The sequence below is a fragment of the Sander lucioperca genome, chromosome 4, assembly GCF_008315115.2.
Source record: "Sander lucioperca isolate FBNREF2018 chromosome 4, SLUC_FBN_1.2, whole genome shotgun sequence".
NCBI lineage: Eukaryota > Metazoa > Chordata > Actinopteri > Perciformes > Percidae > Sander > Sander lucioperca.
In genome coordinates this window covers 44778566-44801739 of record NC_050176.1, presented here as the reverse complement: position 1 = coordinate 44801739, position 23174 = coordinate 44778566, and the positions used below count along the sequence as shown (strand labels likewise).

At 40.5% G+C, this 23174-nt stretch overlaps 1 protein-coding gene across 12 annotated transcripts in view; it reads right to left on the bottom strand.

Moving 5' to 3' along the window:
- Nucleotides 1-23018, bottom strand: part of adgrl3.1 (adhesion G protein-coupled receptor L3.1) — a 123490-nt gene extending 100472 nt beyond the window's left edge. For 11 of the 12 annotated variants that reach the window (XM_031285822.2, XM_031285825.2, XM_031285826.2 and 8 more), the window contains exons 1-2: nucleotides 22422-23018; nucleotides 11512-11592 (exon numbers count right to left, since the gene is read on the bottom strand). The gene's annotated coding sequence lies outside the window, so the exon portion shown is untranslated. The remainder of the gene's footprint in view (nucleotides 1-11511; nucleotides 11593-22421) is intronic. The other variant, XM_031285828.2, reaches the window with a different exon arrangement.
- Nucleotides 23019-23174: the final 156 nt, after the last annotated feature.

The window sequence follows — 23174 nt, the reverse complement described above, 5'->3', positions numbered from 1 at the left end:
GTTGGTTTTAAATTTCTCATTACACCTTTATAAAGCTTTTTAAAATCATTTAATCAAAGCATTTATTCTGTTTTAACATGTCGGGGATAATGGACTGTGACAGAGCAGAGCAAGGCTGTATTTGTACTCCTTTGCATTTAGCATAGGAAACATTTTTATTTTAAAGAGATCTATCCCTTTAAAATCATTTCATCTCTTGGCTGCACACCTCTCCCTCTATGTTAGACATTCTATGCCAATCAGAAAATTGTGTCTGGGGAGGCTTTGGCTTTGACCGGACTGCTGTTTCCACATGGCTGCCTCTGGCTGATCTGAGGACGCTCCTAGAAATCCGATGCACTGAAACCACCCTGAAAATCCACCACCAACAACCTCGTCTATAAGGCTCTGCTGTTTTGATTCCTCACCGCCTGGCGGCTAGACACCACGCTCTGTTTTGCACTGAACTTTCTAATGCTCCAGTCTAATCAACTCTACGCGCCCTCCCTCCCTCATGAGACAAGACAGGCGGAGTTGTGCAAGGGATAATGGAACGAGGAGAGAGGAGGAGAGGGGAGGTGAGGAGATGAAGAGGATATGAGATGGGGAGGAAGATAAAGGAGGAGATACATATATGAGGTCAGGAAGGAAAAAGACTGAGGATGATAGAGATGGAAAGATGGGATAAAGGAGGAGTTATAGAGGGATGGAGACAGAGAGGATGGAGGGAGGCAGCGGGAGAGAGAGGGAGTGCCAAAAGCGGTCAAGTCAAGGAGAATCTTAAAGCAAGTTGATAACCTAAGGCATTTATCCTTGTCCTCTCTGTACCCTCAGTACTGTCAAATACTTGGACAAAGATTCATGAAACAAAAAAAACCTACAGATATCATATAGTGCTATAAAATGTAATGGGATAAATATGTATATTCAATTAAAATGGTGCACCTGAAAATTGTACTTCTCTACAAAGCAGAAACTAGCTACATATGTGCACAACCCTAAGACAAAACCGGAATCTGACTTTTTGACATCTGTTTCACTATATAAAAATTATCATGCAATAGAAATGTAAAATTAAAAAAAACATGTAAAAATACAGGTGAAACTAAACTGCAGTGACAGCACTGCAGCTAGTTAAAGCTAGCCGCAGCACTGTAACAGCTAGCCTTAGCTAAAGCTAATTTACAGACTTTTTTACAGACAATCTGATTCCTGTCGTTGTAATATCAATTTTGATGCTCCATCATTTTAGTAATTGGGTTTGTTATACCACATACATGAGGCAGCAGCTAATACTTAAATTATTGTTATAATGGAAAAAAAAAGTTACGCCAGAATGAATTAGAACTAAACTAGTCCTGCTTAATGCTAACTAGCCTAGCTTCGATGCCCTTTAAATTGTCCAAACAGAGAGTAATATCTGATTTTAACTACTTTTTAGTGTTTACACTTCAGGAACTTTTTTTTCAACTTTACTGTTTCTGTATAACTACTGTCTGCCTTTGTAAGGCACTATTATATTGCATTATTGTTATTTTAAAGTGGCCATATTATGCTAATTTTCAGGTTCATAATTGTATTTTGAGGTTGTATCAGAATAGGTTTACATGATTTAATTATCCAAAAACACCATATTTTTATTTATATATGCACAGTAGCTAGGTAAGGCTCACAATTGCTAGCTAGCTGTTTCTCTAACTGCAGTCAGTACAAGGCAGGATTAGCCGGGAGACTTCTTCTAAATGAGAGCGCACTTCCAACTTTGTGTGGAATACCTGCAGAATAGGGACATGTAAGTAGTTCTTTTGTAGATTATGGTGAACTTGTGTGTGTTGAAGCAGTGTTTTGCCATTGAAAACGAGGGGGCTAACCGCTAGCATGGTTTAGCCCCCTCGTTTCGGCTAGTGACATAGAAAACCCTGCAGATTTTGAACAGCTCACCCAGAGATGTGAAGGCAGGACACATTCAGAAACCTGTATCTCACTCACTTTTTCCAAGTTTGTATGCATGTGAAAGCACCAGAGACACAAAATAACACCCCAAATCCCAGAAAAAGTGTTTTTTTCATAATATGGGCACTTTAAGCACATTTCATTGTAGCAAATTACTCATTAATTACTAATTCTCATTTGTCATGTTAGAGTAGGTTGACCCATGTGAGAATCATCGGCTGATGACAAAGCAAGAAAAAAGAAGCAAAAACAAACAAATAAGCGCGCAAAACAAACAACTGTAGACTACCACATGAAAATACACACACAAGTACCCAGTCATACATATGCCCACGCACGCATGTGCAGCCTTTCAATTCTGTATGGCAGTGCAGCCGACTAACCCATAAGGGGGTTAATGTTTTACAAAACTGCCTCTGATACAATCAATTATGTCAGCTGGCGATGCAGTGATGTTGATTCCACTGCCACTACTGTTGTTTTCCTCCCTTTGATTCATCTGTCTTCTTCTTCGAGCCACCCTTTCTCTCCCCCATCACCATCTCCCTCTCTTCCTCTCTGTCACTGTGCTCTGAACCCAGTACTGTCACAATGGCTCTGTCAAAGCCATGCCTTAAAGCTAGCAGCAGAGAGAGGCAAAGTTTGTGTGTGCGTGATTGTGTTTTGCGAGAGAGGGAGAGGGAGAAAGTTGTCCTGTACAGTACATAGAACAGCCAGCTCAGCAGTGAATGATGCTGCATCCAAGAGGAGGCAGACAAACAGGCAGGACACGACACTCGTGGCCTAGATTTATCCCTCATGAAAGGGCCAGGCTTGGTTAGCAGTAGAATACACTGAAATGTTTACATGCCTACACTTGTTTTGTTAGCTCATCTATTCTTGTTTACTTATCTGCCTTTAACTTCCCTCTCGCTGGCTTTTTTTTCTTCTCTCATGCTGCCTCCTCTGTCCCTTCTATCATCCGCCCTGTCAAACCATCTGCCTCTGGTGCTCTGTTAAAGAAGATTTAAAATGTTTCTCCATTTCAAAACCACCTCACATTAAAAACTCATGAAGATTGTCAGGACCTAGAAAATTAGAGATTTCTACTAAGGTGATATGTTTTTTTCTTTTCTTTCCCATACGCCAGATAGATCCTACAGAGACCCGGAAGGGTCACGGCGAGATTTTTTCAGGGGACTACTTTTGCGTTCCCTCCCAATATGTTTTGCATTCCCACGCAGTATTTTGCATTCCCTCGCAATATGTTTTGCGTTACCTCGCAAAACTTTTCTTCTTCCATTCCTTCTGAGCCATGTGTCTATTTCCACTCAGCTGCCCAGCGCAATGAATCAACTCGTTGCATTTTACTTTGAGCTAGGAATTATGCTGATATACTGCTCAATGGGCACATTCGTATCTCATATAGGGTATAATCAATAGCCAATTTCTTAAATGTATAAAAAAGAATATCAGAGGTTCACATGATGTGGTGATGAACCAACAGTGAATTATCATAGAATCTGCAGCTCCCTAGTAGTGTTACAAAGAGAGAACGTTAGTTCAGGGACAAAAACGTGAAAATACAGCCTGCACTGTGGTTACAATCAACTATGGCTACAACCCTTCCAGTCGTCCTATATGTTCATTTTCTACCTGCAATAGTCTATCTTCCTGTAGATTATACTGTGCGGGACAAATCTGTTTAATTACATCCGATTTACATCAACGATAACATCACAGTCTGGTGTCTGCATATGGGCTGTAAGTGACGTGTGAAGTAGCGATCAGATGTGAGCTGATGTGATTTGACTTAGTTTACGGCAGTTTTCTTCTAATCAGCCACAAATGACACATAAGAAAGTGAAACTTAACTAAGGCAAAATAAAGGTATTGTCTTCTGAGCTCTCAGGGTTTTGTCTGACTAAAGGCTATGCCCGATATGGCATTACATTCTTATAATAACAGCCTACTGTCTAATTAAGATGTTTAGGTTGGTAAAAGTGTCTACAATTTGGTAGCATGGCATCTACTGTAATACATTTGGGATCTAATAGCATTGTATTTGTTTTCAAATTAGATAAAATGGTGTCTTATAATAATTTACAAGTATTAGGATATTTGGTTTTAAATTTATAGTGTCTAAAATAGCCTACATTTTGGGTCTATTGCAGCATATTATGTGGTTTCTAATTTAGGTGGTGTCTAAATAGGTTATATCTGTACGTGTTTGTGTACTGTCTGATAAAGAACATTTATCATAGAAATAAAATGGACACAAGCTGAGTTAGCAAAACATGAGCGGAGCCTCTATAAAGCTCCGAGGGGAGCTGCAGATTCTCTGATAGTTCGATCAGTAGGAAATAGACCCATTACTCGGGAATGAAAAAAGAAATGTTTTGTGAGGTAACGCAAAACATACTGCGAGGGAACGCAAAATATTGGGAGAGAACGCAAAACTTAAAAATATTGGCGTGACCATTCCGGGGCTCCGTAAGATCCCAATAGTTTCCTAGAAATATCAGCATATCTCCGAATCAGCAAATTAAAGTTTGAATGAAGGTCTGAATGTAGATTCCACTGATTCAGTAAACAAAGAAAAGAAGTGATTTCTGCATAAGACATTAGACCCAAACCTTTGCCTCTTGCATTACAGAGCAGATATGAACTGTGTATATCAGAGTCCTGAAATATTTATTCAAAAAGGCCTTTCCGGGGTGCTTACTGGGCCCTGTTCTTAATTTAATAATGCATAGGCACCAACACTGGTTTATAAATATAAAAGGAGGCACTTAACACTGGATTGTCCAACTACTGAGAAAATGGCATTGGAAATAGAGAGAGATATGTAGCTCAGCGTAAGTTCTTACAGGAAGACTTCATATTCCTTTTTCATCACACCTAGTTGATCAGCTGTTTCTTGACGTGTCACTTGTCAGTAGTCAATCAGATTCAGCTGTGTCGTTAGTTAAACCAATCAGAGTTGGGCATTTGTCACAAGCCTATCACAGCATGACATCCTGTTTTTAAATCTGCTCTCTCCTTGGCGGTTCTTCAACCACCGGAAGTCTCGCCCACTTCTTCGGGTATCGTCAGCGCTTGGCTCTTGATTGGTTCCTGTACGCTACATCACCACCACCAGTGTCTGGACTCCATCGGGGGATATGTTTGGGTTCATGTACCCTTTATAACATAGCCTATGGTTTCGATGGAGTTCAATCTCCAGAGATTATATAATTCACATTTCATGTTTGTCGATACAATAAATTTGTTCATATTTAATTCAAGCTTACTGGGATTGAAGAGGTGCTTACTGGGATTGAAGAGGTGCAGCGGTGGTGATTCAGTGCGAGGAATGTACCTGGAACATTAAAATGTAAAAAAAATAAGACTTATCACTGTTCCCTGCTGAGTTGAGGATGAGCTTTACTTTTCAGTGTGCAGGTGAAAAGAAATTGGCAAACCCTCATCAGTCTAATGGAGAAAGCTATAAATAGTATTCCTGTGTTATCAAACACATGTTAAAGACCGATTTTAGAGTCATTCACCCCCCATATGCATCCACTATCTGTATAATGATATTCAGTGGTGTTTGAAAAGCAAGCCTGTTCCGTGATTGCGTGGCAATGTGGTTATTTTCTGCACCGGCACAGACCGCAACTGTTGCATTTTTGATAAGCTGTATCCATCACTTTTCTGAAATAGCATGAAACGATGATACAATGAGCTGCGACAGGATGTATGGGTGGTGATTTTGAAGCAATCAATGGAGACAGCAAAGGTAAACACAGTGCTAAATGTCAGCTATGGTGATTGCGCTGCCACAATATCATCTCTGCTGGGTGAGAGACCCAAATGGCCAAAATCAATAATCTAATCATTTCATATTCAAATCACGCACTGTAGAGGTCTGGATCTTATTGCAGTTTCATATCCCTGGTGTGCTGATGTATTCCAATCAACAAACCAGAGCAGCCATATGTATTGAAAATACAGTAATTCAAAGAAGCAGTGGGTGGACCACAAATGTTTCTGTGTATCTCTATTCTGTAATAGATTTTTGAAAGTATATGATGCTGGTTATGTACATATAATATGCCACACTCCATATACAGTACATGTTGTTGTTGCTTTATATAATGCTTTTACAATAATACCTAAAAGGGCGTTACTTAACTTACATAACTGTTCTATTCATATATCTATTTTACATTTCTGTGGCATTTTGCACAATTTGATGTGCTTCAAATAAGTTTTGTATTTTAAAATGACATATAGAATGTTTTATATTACAGTGTATTTATATTCATGTTACAATGTAGAGAATTGTGAGAGAATAGTTCATTTTTAAAAAGTTACAAAGTCCAAAGAAAAGAAAACTAGGGTGTGTAAGACTATGTGCACCCTTGTTCCATCAATACTTAATTGAGCTAGTGAGAAATATTTGATCAGAAATTCCTCTTATGCTGCAGAGATCTTGTATGCAGGTTGTAGCTAGAAGTCTTGAACATTGATTCCCTTTCAAAATCATAATAAATTCTGGAAATATTCAAGTTCCGAAAACAAGACTTGAATGTGAGGGTCACATATGGATGCCAGCAGGGTCTGAATCGTTCCTTACAATAACTGAAAGGAGGAGACAGGATTTAATCCTCTTTGATAATGAGTAGGATAGACTAGGATATGTTTCTTTACTAAAAAGTTAAATTCTGAGTCCAACAGCCTCCCATAAAAGTTGCCATAGCAACACATATGCCTTCACAGTATTTACCAGCACAATTGCATTATGTTTGACCAAGTCAGACCATCTTTTCTCGAACTGCATTTTGCATAATGCAACAGAGTGAAATAGTGTATTAAAGTTTTTACATTTATAGTGTTTTTAACTTTTTCATTCTCCTAAATGCATCAAACAAACAGTACTCTGTGCCAGCAAGAATGGAGCTAACACAGGCTTGTAATACTTTATAAACTAGTGTTTTTCCTGGAATGTATGCTGAAGCGCTTGAATAAAATAACAAATCTCTACAGTATGCAATAGGGATAATTGAACTGGTAAACAGACACATGGAGGGAAAACATCTGTGAGTGCATCTGCTCATCATCACGCCAAGCCTGTTGGAAATCTACATTCACAATATACCGTTTTCTACTTTACACAATTAGCACTGGTTCATAAGCAGAACAGCACAAATATGAGAAAACACAGTGGGGAAGAGAGAGTGGTTGTAACTGTTGTAACTTGTTTTGTTTCACACAGGCTCCTCACACAAATAAGATGGCTTATCCTTCCAGGAATACAGTGGCCCTAAATAGCTGCTTTCTTCCAAGTTGTTGACAAAGAGCATCCCTGTGGGCTATTCCCTGATGTGTATGTGTGTGTGTGTGTGTGTGTGTGTGTGTGTGTGTGTGTGTGTGTGTGTGTGTGTGTGTGTGTGTGTGACCACTGCACTCAGGTGGCAATGCATTTGTGTTTGCAAGTGGTGTACGTTTGAGTCTTTGTTTATGCATTTACGTCAGTGTATGTGTGGGCGTGTGTGTGTGTGTTTGCTCCTGTGGTGCCCTGTCTCGATCCAAGGAGGGAAAAAAATAAGAGTGCACAAGGGACTGACTGGTATCTTTAGCACAGTCAACAGGATACTCGGCCACCAGGCAGCAGATACATCATGGTAGCAGCATGGTAAAATTGCATGTATCGACAATAAAAAGCAAATCTAAGATCAACGGAATTTATCCCAACTGTCAACAATGCGGTGCATCAAATTAGGAATTACATCGTTAACACTCAAAGCTGGAATAATAACCGAAAATGGCACACATTCATAAGTTATCAAGTCATAAGCCTCATTTAGCGTGGCTCATTGACTAAGAAAGAACATAATATTGTTTGCATGAATGGCTGAGGGGGAGTAGCTGAGAGGAAGGAAGGTCGGACCATATTCACACATTAACACAGTCACACCTGGGAGCTGCGCGGCGCAGTCACACAGTCTCGCACTATTGGACACCGAGCTGCTCCACTGGAACAGCTAAAGGTTAAGCGCCCAGAGGTCGCAGCCCTGATGGTAGTTGTTGAGGGATTTAAACTGCCAGGATTTTCACAGCTACTATACTACTCAGATTTTAAACTGTGACCTTTCAGTCACAAGCTCATTTCCTCTGAGCCTATATCTGTTACTGCAGGTCAATACATGGCTGGTAAGGCTAAATGTGGAGATGGTGTATTGAGATAGTCAGGTCGTATTCTACTATTGTTTATGGGCAGAGATGTGTACCCCTTTAAGATAGAGAGACAGATGGATAGAGAGGTGGACCAACAGTTTGAAACCAAGAGCTATCAGTTTACTATCATGTGAAAAAAAAGTGCTCAAATCAAGTCTTTACATTTTGAAAATCTGTTTGGCATTTTTGCTCGAGAAAATGCTGATTATCAAATCAATAAAACAGTTGCGTTTTAATTTGCTGATGAAGAGCTAATTGATTTGATTAACTATTTTAGCTCTAGTTGAATTTTTTATTGCAATATTATAAATCTTTCAAAACATGTATATATCATAAATATGACAAATGTATTCAAATTCACGTTAATTGATCAAACTAATGTTCAAAGCAGTGCTTCACTGTTACACATTGCATGGCAACTTTGCATGTGTAACACAAAAACCTTTACTCAAATTAATGTTTTAATTGTAGCTTGTTTGGAATCATTAACCTTTACTATAGAAATTAACTGAAAAACAACACAAGAATAATCACACTTATACACTCAGTTACCAGTTTATTGAGGTGCACCTAACCTCTAATGTTAAATTTTTGTTTGAACTGCATGGTCATTTTGGCATATGTAGTTTGTGGTGCTGTTAAATTATATTGCATTATACTGACAAGTGTTTCTATTATTATGTCCACTCCATTTATACCATTGAAGGTCGGCTTTATTTGTGCAAAACAAACAATTAAATAAATATTTAATTTTGTTAGTTTTTAATTACAGCTCATAATTATTATCTTGAACAACAACACAATATGTTCATATCATCGCTATATGATTCTGTTGAAAGTCAATATATGACAATATTGATTTATCACCCAGCCCTGATAGCTAGCTAGATAGATAGATAGATAGATAGATAGATAGATAGATAGATAGATAGATAGATAGATAGATAGATAGATAGATAGAAAGATAGATAGGTAGGTAGCTAGGTAGATCAACTTTTTGAGTGTTTAGTGGTTACCCTGGCAACTCTATTGTCATTTCTTAATGTCTGTCTCCATTACAGTATCTTCCAGGTCCAGTGTTTCAGAGACATTTGCCTCATGCCCAGACCTGGGTGTGTTTGTGTGTGTACGCTTGTTACGTGCGTGCATGCGTGCGTATGTGCACATGTGCATGTGTGCACACAAGGGAAGAAGACTGAGTCTAATTGCACAGGCCCATCTGCTGATTCTGGAAAACAGGCTTCTTACAGACACAAACGTTACAGACAAAAAAACACAGGCACAGACAAACACACACACACGCCACAAGTGCCTGCCTCAAAGCCTTCAACTTGGACCCTGAACAATCTGCGCCCATTCTCTGGCAGCTGTGTGGACGGCATTGACTGGCATGGTTTACAATATGGACTCTATTGTCTTAGGACAAAGGCCTCTCCACTCAAGGCAAAGGTCACATTATAAGACAATAAGCCTGTATTCATGGGGGGTGGCAACAGGGGGCAAAGGAGCATGTGTGTGTGTGTGTGTGTGTGTGTGTGTGTGTGTGTGTGTGTGTGTGTGTGTGTGTGTCATCAGGTGCAATTTGTGTAAGGGTTGCTACAGCCATAATTGTATTTGTTTTATGCCAACAAGAATGGTATCTATTTTTTAATCAAAGAGTCAGAACATGTAACAATTCATCACCACTTTTACACAATGTCAGTTTAACAAGTACGTTTTTGTTTTGTTTTCAGTTGCAGTATGTGTTACATTTTGTCCAGATGAGCATTTATCTGCAGTATACAGTATCTGTTCTGTACTGCCGAGTGACTCACTTTACATGTAATCTTTGTCTAACCAATGCAACTGATACGAATTGTATTTCAATCTGCGCTCTCATTAGTAATGTGGTAAATGAAGGTTGTGTGTTTGTGAAGGCGGAGCGGGAAACACCTGTTCCACACATCCCCCATATGAAGAATGATATATCCCCTTTCCTGTTGTTCTTTCTTTTCACTCATTGTTACAGTGAAATAAAGACAAAATGCAGCCCTGACATCACAGAATTAGATTTCAAAGCAAACATTCAGAGTCATATGAGAGTGAAGGAAGGAAGGCATGCAGGGTGACACACACTGGACAGGAAGTGCATTTCAAATGGACACACAAACTCACCAAATTCACAAGGTTATATCAAGTACATTCAAACTAAGAAAACATAGTAAGGATGAACAAATGTTTTAGCTTCAAGCTAAAAAGAACTCATACCAAAAATGTTTTTTTAGAATTAACCACAATGACACAAACTCTGTTGTATAAAATTCAGGAAAAAGTACTATGCCTATCTGCAAACCAGTTGACCTTTAGATACCCACAATTGACATTTTGAAATTGTCCCTTGCATGTCCTTGTGTATTTATTTTAATATTTTATTTAAGTGGTAGGACACTTGAGTGAAATGACCTTGCCAAGAAATAGATCAAGCTTAACTAACTATATAGTGAACTGCTAAACCACATTGAAGGAGAGAGAGAGAGAGCGCCCTCATTCACATTACTCTCAGCCAGTTAAATTAATTAAGAAGAGGATCCCACATTAAAACATGGCCTCAGGGTTTTTATGCAGCAAAGATGCCACATATTTCTCCTCTCATTGAAAAACTGATGTAAACCGGAATACTCTGACTAGCTGTCAATACCCAAGAACTGCACCCTCCTCTATTGTCAATAAATTGAATGTGCAATTCATCAGCCTAACTCTAGGAGACAGTATTTCTAATTAAAAAGGAGCTCGTAAATTCAACATTTTACAGGCCCAGCTCAGCTTGTAAATACACTGTAAATAAGTTGTAGCGAGTGGCTTCATGGGCAGATGAAGGTCTGGCTTTGTGGTTTAACTCCTGTCGATGTGTTCAAAGAACAGCAGGCTGATTGCAATTAATTTGATGTTTGTTTAAATTTTGTGCTCTGTTTTATACTCTCTGGGGCTAACGGCACGTAGCTTTGCACTACTTATTCTATTCAACTCCATTCTATTCTGTTGTTGCATTTGCTGCATATTGCATGCTGTTTTGTATTCTTTTTTAAGCTCGGTGGGTCACATCTGATTGGATTAGCAGTTTGAGAGGACACATTTGTCGGGCCAATTAGAGCACTCCCTGGCACAGATGGAACCCTGAGATCTCTGGGGAGAACGCTGGGTCATATTTGTGTTCTAAAAAAGCATAATGCATACTGTAGAGTAGGCAAAAACAGCACACCAGGTGTGTGTATACATTTACGTGACTATCCCCTAGGCCTAAATAAGCCTGCTGTAAATAAGAATGCATTCTGAGTCAACACCCCTTGTTAAATATGTCTAAAATTATCACAGGGTGAAATGCTGTGTATTCAGACTCACCTGTTATAGTGTACTTTGCTTTGTCAAAGGGAAATGAAACCCCAGAGAATCACATCTCAATGGCAGCTGGACATCCTAGTCCTGTAGAGGCAGAGATAAAGAGGAGATAGAGCAAAAGGGAGAGACAGAAAGGGAAAGAAAGAGAGAGACAGAGACAGAGACACAGAGGGAGAGAACGGTGAGGGTTATTCAAGCTCAGGGAACTGAAGTCCCTGTCATTTTTCACAATAGAGACAGATGCAATGTGAATAACGACCCCCTCAACATTGTGTGAATAGCCATAACCCACCACTCATCACATGAACAAGGCAGTTCACCAGCCACTTCCGCTCGTGATTGCTTGTTTAGTGTTTGTGTGTCTGTGTGCTGCACATACACACGCACGCTCTGCCTCGTAATGACCTCTTAAGTGTCAGGGTATCAAAGTCTATAATGGTCTATCTGTGCTCGCTGGCAGTTTACAGCTAAAAAGCTCTCACATGCCATGATAACTGGTTTATATGGGTGACATTTCACTGCCAAATGCCAGAGACACTTTTCAGAAAGGGAAATTGTTAGCTCTGTTCGTACAGTGCAGAGTGGCACTTATTCACAGTTAGAATGCCTCTTATATATTTTTCTATTTGTGCCTTATTTCCTTTCCCTATTTCCCCTGTGCATATTTCCCTGTTTCTCATCACTGTGTACTTTTTCACAATATTCCCCTTCTGTTTTGGAAACACTTGTTTCACTCTTTTTTCTCTCTCTCCAGCTCTCTCTCCGCCTGCACCGTCCTCCCCAACCTACTTCACTTGAGGGTAAATTTTGCAGCCTCATCTCACCAGGGACAATCTCAATATGAGTGTGTGTATTGTGACTGACATTGGACATGGCTTTGTGTGCTCCTCTTGGCATGCAAACTATTTTCATGTGTGTGTTTTGCTGTTTACTGGGGGGGCACATATATATGTTTGGCCTTGAATTTTCTCTTCCAGAGTCTTTTTCTGCGTGCCTTGCAAGATTTTCACAGGCACACAAAAACCAGTGCATAAACATATTGTAATACGCACACGCGCACGCGCACACGCACACACACACACACACACACACACACACACACACACACACACACACACACATCCATAAAGAGTGTTGTGCAGTAATTGGTTCTATTAGTCAGTACAGGAGGCCATGAGCAATATCTATATGGTTGGGTGGGCAAATCAACAAAAGATGGATTCACTGTACTGCTTTATGTACGTGCATGTGTTTGCGTGTATTCATGTGTCTGCATGTGAATGAGTGTTAACCCCCAATGTTATATGTCTATGCATGCATTACAATTCAGGAGAATTGCCAGAGGCAATGGAGTATTGGCGAGAAATAAGTTAGGCCCTAAGCTCCCCCACCTACAGTATACAGCACCTTCATTCATGTCTTGCTCGCTTCTCTCAGAACACGGTATACATTATTCACACAGCCCTGGTCAACAATGGAGGGATCAATGAATGAGGAATGGAGGAAGAAAGGTGGAAAAGAAACAGGTTTGGATGCACAGGCGAGGGAACTAGGCGGGGAATGGGCTTTTTCATTAGACTCATTTACGTAAACAAGAGTGGAAAAGGGGAAAGAGAAGATTAATTGATGCAGCACTTCAAAAGTCCATGCATACATCAGCGGTGTATCAAGCAGTTGTTTCATCACTCAAGAGGAATTCTTTGTTAAATCATAATTTGTTCTCTTTTCTGCTGTCAGAAGGCGCAGGTCAACAGCTTTCCAGGAACAGTCTGGAAAGCTACAACTAGACGAAACTAGGGGTGTAAGAAAAAATCGATACACTTGAGTATCGCAATATTTTGCAATACTGTATCGATTTTCAAAAAAGCAATATTGATTTTTTTTTACGTTAAAAAATATTCATGTAAGATATTAATTCATGGTTCACGTTTATATTGTGTTTAAATGCCCTACCGCTAGATGGCTATGCTGAGACGCACCACTAGTGTCCTTGCCTAATAGTGCCTAGCAGTGCCTGATTTTTTGCTAGAAGCTAACAATGTAGCTACGGCTGAACTTTGGCCTACTTTAGCATATAAAAATTTGCTCACTAAGAACCTGTGAACCACAATCCCAAATTGGCAGTTTGATTTTCTGTGTATTAAATTGTTTACCTAAAGTAAACTTCTTTTGACTTTTATGCACATCATGTCTTTTTTAAAATATTATCCATCCATCCATCTTCGTCCGCTTATCCGGTATCGGGTCGCGGGGGGAGCAGCTCCAGCAGGGGACCCCAAACTTCCCTTCCCCGAGCCACATTAACCAGCTCCGACTGGGGGATCCCGAGGTGTTCCCAGGCCAGGTTTGGAGATATAATCCCTCCACCTAGTCCTGGGTCTTCCCCGAGGCCTCCTCCCAGCTGGACGTGCCTGGAACACCTCCCTAGGGAGGCGCCCAGGGGGCATCCTTACCAGATTCCCGAACCACCTCAACTGGCTCCTTTCGCGAAGGAGCAGCGGCTCTACTCCGAGCTCCTCACAGATGACTGTGCTTCCCACCCTATCTCTAAGGGAGAAGCCAGCCACCCTCCAGAGGAAACACATTTCGGCCACTTGTACCCTGAAAACAGTGGCACTAAATGTAATCCAGGTTTTTGCACAATCATCCCATATCAAGGCTCTTGTTTTCTGATGATTGAATTGAAAGAGGTGAAACTAATGTAGACAAACAGACTAGTACTGTAGGACACAACTTCCTCTAATTATTTTAAATTTAAATTTTTTTGCTGCTGCAACAAAGTTGCTAACCATGTCAACATTTGAATAATGGCTATATTGATATCAACACAGCTCAATTTTTCAATAATTTAGCTACATCTGCAAGGGCCACCTGCATACTTCCTACATACATCCTTCATTCATACTTTTAACACCATGTGAGTTCAGAAGAGAAGCAAGATTTTGATCAAATAAAGGCGAGAGGGCTCCTCTGAGAGCATCCAGCAGTGGAGCAAAGAAGAGGACAAGAGATTTAGATTGGAAAATGGTGAATGCTTACTGTAAGAGCTATTGAGTGGCGCTGAGCGACAGGGTTCTGGACGGAAAGTGGCTTAGCCTGAACAATGGATGGACGTGATGAGGAGAAGAAAGACTTTTTTTAAACTGCACAATGTCTTCCTGGAAAAAATAAATAAATAAATAAATATATATATATATATATATATATATATATATATATATATATATATATATATGTATTTCACATGAAAGATGCTGACCATTTTCTCACAGTAAAACAATGTTGTTTTCTATTATGAGAGGCAGTGGTTGTATTGATGTCCCATGTCACCCCCATTACTCATGAGCCGGCTGTATGTAATTAGTATGACTCCACAGTATGCTTTTATGATTTTTTTTTTTATGTATAACTCTTTGTAATTATGCTTCAAAACAACAGATTGCGCCATAAGACACCAGAAATGCCTTGATGCCTCATGGTTTTTATGATTTCAGATTCATGGCACTTCCTTTAAAGGTGGAGTCCCCTATATGTTCATGTTAAAACCACAATTCTCCCCCTGGGCTTCGACAGATTCGATATAAGCATGAAGAATATGGAGCAACAGTGTAGATGGTCTACCCAGGCGTAAAATTAAAGACTCTTGTCTGTGTGCCCTACATAAATCTTTGAAAGAGAGAGAGAGAGAGAGAGAGAGAGAGAGAGAGAGAGAGAGAGAGAGAGCGAGATGGAAGGAGGGGGTTAGGAAAGGAGGTGTACATAATAAAACAAAAAACTGGTTTTGATTTGTCCGGTGATTGTGAACCGTTGAACTGTAATCAACTGTACTCAACCCTGGACAATGAGATGTTTCAATATATGTGTGTGTGCGCGCACACACACACACACACACACACACACACACACACACACACACACACACACACACACACATATATATATCATACCCATAAAACTAGCTTATAGTAATTGCTTGATATGGGTTTTACACAAAGATTGTTTTTTAAAATACCAAATATCATTTATCAAAGACTTGCTTCAGCACACCCTTACTTGACAATAAAGGTTTTCCCTCTTATCTTGAAGCATGTGATGGATACCGTCTCATCTATCATACCGTCTAAGCGAGAGCCAATCAAGGGGGTTCAAAACATACGTAAGCACACTGCAGGAGAGCAGGCATACAATTTCTTACATGGTTAGAAAACAGAAACGTGGTCCATGTAAGTTATTGCAGGCCCATAGGCCAGAGTGGTACTCATCTATCTTGGTGTGACACTATCAGGCTCCCTTGCAAAAACACAGCGGTGGTAAAATGGTTTTATTGCAAAATGTGAAAGATACGTCGGGGACAAATTGACTGGTGCTGATACATGCCAAAGGGGCATGGTGCTTTTATCTCAAATGAGTTGTAACGTCCTCTGCAGAAACTGAACCACTCAGTTTATTTTAGAGTCACCCCCGTTGTGAATGTGCTAAAAGTAACCCAGCAGATTTGAGCACCATGCTCACACAGAATTATTCACCAGCCAGTCAAAGGGGATTTTACCTTAGGCAGTTAGGTGCTATATTTACACTTGACACAAGGCTAGACAGCTCAATAACATGAGGGAAAAACACAAAACAGCACAAATAATGTAAACATACATTATCAAGCCATTGATCACTACTACATTTGTTGATATCTTTGTTCCATCAAGCATAACCATCTAGTCATCCTCACCCCTTCTTCAGCCTATCACACTGCACCATCAACTAAGCTCCAGATCAATACTCCCTGGCACATATTCTCACTATCAAAGACTTGGAATGAAAACGCCATTCGATATTAATCAAGATCACAGCTGTGCCACTGAACAGGCACAATAAATGACAATATTATTATTTTTTAATTCACCATAAAACAGCCAGCTGCATCAAAGCACTATGAGTTAGATCTTTCAGCCTGGTTTATGCTGAAAGGAAGCAGATGAGCAGGGAGTGGAAGATGTATGTAATGCAGTTAAAGTAAAAGCCCAGTAAGCAGGAAATTTAAGAGGGGCTTGGGGATGATGGTATTACAGCAGACGCTGATTGTGGACAATCTGCTGAAGAAGGAAAAGATATGGAAAAAATATCATTGGATGCAGTATGGTGGATTTAAGAGGCAAGCAAGCATTTGAAAAGCTGGGGGGAAAGGAAATAGTGCAACAGATGAACAATATGCAAATAATCTGGAGTGATATATGCAACTGTTGTTAGTTGAAGTAAGCGGTACTCGAAATACAATGGCATTGCAATTAAACCAGAATTCCCCTTCCATTGTCTCAGTCACTGAAGTCAACCAACCCAGGCCTTTATTTGCAACGTTGAATTGGTCTCTTAAACAATACTGCATTTTCAAATCCTGCTGCAGTTTCCTCCATTGATAAGAAATGCTGTGTTGTACCACGGCACTGGGAGATTTATGCCCCCAGCCCTGTGATGACCTCATTGTTCATTGCCCCATAATTCAAATCTGCTCCGCTGTGTTGCATCACATTGTGTATGACTCATTTCCAAGCAACCCATTCTCTAAACAAGCAAGGCCTCCTCAGCACGCTAAAGTCAACCGCACAAACAACACAGCAAAGAATGAATACTGTGGTGACTGACATAAAACTTGCATATGCACAGTGCACACACGCACGCACACACACACACACACACACACACACACACACACACACACACACACATAGCAACACATGTTTAAATGGACTGAACTGGGAAGAGGAGAGGAGGGGGTAAGGGCTATTGTAAATGATTTCCTGCGGAGACCAAAATAATCGGCAGACCTTGGAGTGAGCTTCTTACAATCACTCTAGCCTTGTACACTGATTCTCCATTCATCTCCCTAATGGCACTGTGTGTGTCACTAAATATACAGCTGCAGGCAATGTCTATGTGTGGCTCACGGTGGGTGTGTGAGCTTAACGTGTGTTAGCATACAAGTGTGTGTGTGTGTGTGTGTGTGTGTGTGTGTGTGTGTGTGTGTGTGTGTGTGTGTGTGTGTGTGTGTGTGTGTGTGTGTGTGTGTGTCTAAAAGACTGGTGGTAATTGATGTGTACCGCCTTGATGTGTGTTAAGAGTATCTGTAGAAAGAAATGCATGCATGTGTGTGTGTTTTCTATTGAGTGGTGACAGCTTTGAGTGGGGCACTGGGAGGTGAAGGGCACAGAGAAGAAGTGTGGACAGGAGATGTGTTGAATGAAAGAACAAGTGAGTGAGAGGTTTTAAAGGACAATACAGTAGCTAACATAGAAAGCAGCTGCTTAAACATGAAGCTAGTAAAGGCCATTTGCAGAATAAAAGAAGAAGCCTGTAGACATACAGTACACACAAACGTTGAGAGTTTTTATTGTGTTTCACAGCTTGAGTTGCAACAGTTACAATATTATTGTAAAAACTGTGCACAGCATGGTTTAGGTCAAAATTAGATAGACAGGCTAAGATGAACAATTTATAAATCAATGGTATTATATAGCCATCTTTCTTTGATTTGTTACCAAGATTAATTGTATCCAAAATGAGAAAAATGTACCCAGCCTCCTGGAGTGTACTGGCAATTCAGAATGGTACAATAACTTTCATCTTTGCTTCATATAGCCCACTTCAAAACTGTATTGCAAGGTGTTTTGCAACCTAAAACCACAATAAATAAAAGTCAATGATGACATAAAGTTGGACATGAAATATTCAGGGCTGCCTAAGAAACAAATTAAAGACTGAGACTGGTCAACTGGTCAAGGCAAAACAAATAAAAGTCTGTATTTAAGAAAAAAATATTTTTGTGAGATATGACATTGATTTTAGCCGCCTAAGTCTCTAAGATTTATCACTGCAAAGGAAAAGCAACAAGATGGTGAAGTGGAAGCCATCAGCGTGTGTTTAGTGTTACGGTGGCCAATTCATTAAATTCAATATTTGTTCTCTTTAGGATTTTTATGGCAGGAAAGTAGCAAGAAATACAAAGTAGGGAAGAGCCAAAGACATCAACACATTGGCACGATTTTGATGTCCTAATAAATGGCTGGCAGTTTCAGAACTAATTTACACTGATTGATTTCTCAATACTGTTTTATTCTGTCTGAGATGGATCACAACCTGAGGTCCTCAGGGTTCTTTAATTTGGCTGTTACAAAACGCTGATTAAAGACAAGATGCAATCAAACCTTTAAGGACTTTTCACCTTGTTCAACAACTTGTAGCTGTTTTTCAGGAGTATGTCATAAGAAAAAAAATATTATTATTAGAATTATTATTATCAGTAATTTGTGAAAAACTACGTCACATTTTCCTAAAGCCCAAGGTGACATTTTGTTTGGTCTGAACAACACTCCAAAACCTAAATATATTCAATTTATTGTCAAATAACCCAAAATATTAGCATATTTTCAGAATTTAGAAGGTTTGGCATTTTTGCTTGAAGAATTACTTAATTAATTGCTTATAAAATGAATGCTGATAAATTTTCTGTCAATCCCCTAATCTAAACTATTTGTATCTAGCAGTGATTCAAAACCATTGCTGATTTAGCATCACGGCTCTACTTACGTTGTTTAATTGTATGATTACAACTTACTGCTAAACAAGGCAATACTCATTGAACGGAATTATAATATCCCTTTCAGTGATACGCACAAACCCAGTTAACAGAAGGCACGAGCAGTCAGGCCAACAGTGTACATTTCCTCCAATCGTCCCAAAAATACAGACAGATAATAGGCCGTGGTGGTTCAAGCAGAAAGTCTTCCAACAGATCCATATTTAGGCAGAGTAAGACATCTATCTCTGGAGGGCTATTCTAGTCGAGGCCATAGGAGCAATGAGTCAGTGAATGCCCTGTGATCTGACAGCCAGTCGTCTGCTACTGATTTTCCCCTTTCCTAAGCATATATCTAATCAGGGAGCAAAGTAACTGTGCACTGTGCGCAGTCCTCTCGCATGGTCTGAACCTAATGGGGTTGAATGATATTGGAGGCAAGCTTCACACATTAAGAGAGGTGAACTGAGCTCCAGTGGTGGATGGTGGAAAATGCAGAGACCCAGGGTTGTTCTTTAAGGGAAGGGAAGGTTGGAGGAAGTATGTGTTAACACATGACTGAGTGCTTTAGGTGGATGAGGAAGACGGGCAAGGATCTGGCCTCATTATTTCAATACGGGAGAGAGATGTCGTCTAGCCCTAGCGCAGAAAAAGGGCTTTTGAATTAGGTTAAACTCGGCGCACAAATTGGGGTTGGGACTAGAAATGTGAATCATCATCGCATTAGGAAACAGAGCAGTCAAATTCAACAGCTCTGCCTTCACTGAAACTTAATATTATCATTGCCGCATTAAGATTTGTTTTGGTTTTCCTCACAGCTTAAGTCACAAGACTGCCAATTTATTTATGCAGGAAGGTTGGTTGTCTGTGAGCACAATAAACACCACATTCTGTTTATCTACAAGGCTCTGACACACAAACCTTTACAATGCTATGCATAAATTAACTAAATAGAGGACTGGATCCCAGGAACTGAAAATTCTTTAGGACAATGCTTGTTAAAATGGTTCTAGGGAAATCAGCCCTTAGGTTCTATGTGCCCACTAAACAGAATTAATTGCACAAGTGTTGAAGTTGGACTCTCTAATAACCCTAGACGGTGGAAATAGAGACTTCAGCAACAAGCAGTTCCACTTGTTGGAAGACTGATTATATGTCTGCTAGTCTTAATATACCAATGTGTATATGTGTCTGTTATTGTCTGTCTGCAATGGATCATGTTGTCTGCCAAAGTATATTTTCATAATCTCGAGGATGAAATGCTCACAAGATGTTTAATATATGGTCTTTTATTTAAATCACAGGCTGCTTCCATTACAGGGTCAGCTATTTGTTTTTTTGAGCCATTCAAATCCAAACCAAATATTGTGTTACATTAACAGCTCTAAACAAAGAAAGTTGGCCCTCGGTCAACGAACAATCCAAATACTGTCGTTATTTGCACCCAGCTTTCCAAACAAAGAGCTTTGTTTTTCTTGTGCATCATAACAAGTGAAATGAATTAGTGACCAAATTAAAGGAGGACAGATAGACCTACTGTCAGCAGAATGCTTGATTGCTGCTGTTGCAGATTATACAGCTTCAGGTGCTTTGACAACATTAGTGCTGTGTGGGTGCCATTGCTCAACGTGACCCAAGATGCTCTTTGACACACCTTGGTTTGATGTCTGACAAACATCCTGTGGCCCTCCAGAGGTTTGTCAGAAAAGTAAACCAAAAACATCCACTGTAGCAGATGTACGTTTGGACAGCAAAACACAAATACTGTTGAGATTACATTTTTTTCTCCACTGTTAAAAACAAATAAACAACTTGTCAGGCACGTACAACCACTAACTGCAGGATTTGGACAGCAAAATAGAAGATTGTTTTCGGAACGTTACATCTTTCTCAAACATTTAGAACAAATAATCAACTTGGCAAACAAACGCAATAACGTGTATGATCACTTAGACACAACAGATGCACTGATGACAGATGACCTAGTGATATTCATCTCATCCACAAACATAATAATCTCCTTGGAAACAGGCCTGTGCTTTAACAGATGCTGCCAAAATGGCAGCGAAGCAAATCTACGTCAAATTTATCCAACACAGAAACAGATAATTGCCTAAACTGACCATTTTCCCACCTGCTCAGGGGAGTTACTTTTCTTACCTGCAGCACTGAAGGATGAGTCAACCACTCCAACCTAAATTGGCAACATCCACCCTTTATGTCACACTGAACATTGAGCTCTACACAGTTTGCACACAATATACAGTATTTGCAGTTTGCTATTTGGATGTTAAGAGTATTGATTCAAAAGGGCCAGCCACCCAAGCAGACACACACACAGCAAATTACTGTTTATGGGTGCTTTGATTGCCAGATATGTGCATTTATTTGTGAGGCAGGCAACTTATGATAAATCATATAATTTATCATAAGCATGGAGGAAGATTATTATTATTATTATGTTTTAAAGGGAATCCTGGTTACAAAGAGTAGCCTACACTGTACATCTATGGCCACACAGATCTGAAGCAAGGTGCTCTTTTCAGTTTAGGTCAAGATCGAAAAATTCTGTGCAACCTTGTAGTTTTCAGTAGCACATCAAGGTCATCTGCAACCCCGGGCGCCTCTACTGTAAATAAGAGCCATAGCTTTCACTCATGAATCCGCATGATTGACGTACCCTGGGGGTGCACTGGCCGGCCGGATTCTCCTTTTCTTCCAGAGTAGAGCTGGATTAACTCTGGATCTTAGACTGCCGCTGACAACCCAGCACAGTACACAATAAGCTAACTGCATTCCAATACACACAAATGACAGCCATATAAAATAGGAGAAAAAAAACCGGGGAGGTGAAGACTTGGTCTATCTGCCATCCATCATGCCAAAGCGTGTGATTTGTCATTGCGCCCTGCAGTGAGGCAAATACACGCGGCCACAGAATAATAATTATGTGTACACCCTGGCCGAGGAGCCGTGATGGGATAATATGATTGCATTGATTTCCGGAGATGTAATGGGTATCATTTTGGTTATTACTTTGCCTAAGGGCCAGCTCACATTCGAGCGACGCCCATCCAGCTACAAGTCGCTGGACCATCATCTGTACACGCAAACTATATTACATTAGGGCCAGTTTCCGCGCCGCTTAAGTAGCCTACAATAATCGCAGGCCACATTCCCATTGGCATCCGTGAGAACCAAAGTCAGCGCTGCCATATAGCTTTCAGTGCAGGTCAGTGTCAGACGCGGGTTGACATATAGCCAAGAGGTTTAGCGACGTTCACCAGCGATGTCTGCAAAAAAAAAAAAAACTACATCATTTATGCAGGAATAAAGAGTGGATCCTTACCGTATCACCAGTCGCAGCGATATAGGCGCATATGTAGCCTACACATCCAGCGCACAGAGGAGTCAGGAATAACCTTTCCTGCGCTCTTTCCTACAGTCCCCAGAACGTAGATCTTATATATCTTCCCAGTCGATAAATGATTTCACTGATCGGCGCCTCGAATCCGGGTTAATTCTTGCTGCCGCAAAAAACGACGTGGTAAATCTTACCGAAAGAGGGGATGGAGATAAAGCTGAGGGTGTTATAAAACCAATAGCTGCGTGCTTGGTATCCCGATCAGCGCTCACACAGGAGGTATCGCGTCCGTCTAAATGCACTGAGTCCAGTGGAGTGCTGGAGGAGGACAGAGGCGTATCTCTCTATTCGTATGTCTGTATCCCTTTCTCTCTCCCTCCCTTTCGCTCTCCCTCCCTTTCTCTCTCTCTCTCTCTTTATCTTTCTCGGCTGCCGTTATGTTCTTACTGACTGCTGCTGAAGTCCACAGGCGCAGAGCGCAGCGGAGCAGAGGACCGTGGTCAACAGAGAGAGAGAGGGGTCAGAAATGACAAACCAATTTGGAGGCGCGGTGGATGCTCGGTTGATAGAGCGCAGCCCGGCGAAAGGAGCGTTGCAGGCGGGCGGGGAGTTTAGGGTGGGTGGAGGAGGGTTGGGGAGGGGGGTGATGATTTCTGCCTGGGGGATGCAGAGAGAGAGACAGAGAAAGAGGGAGAGATGAAGTGGGGTGTCTGGTGGAAAACATGGAACTGGATCTAG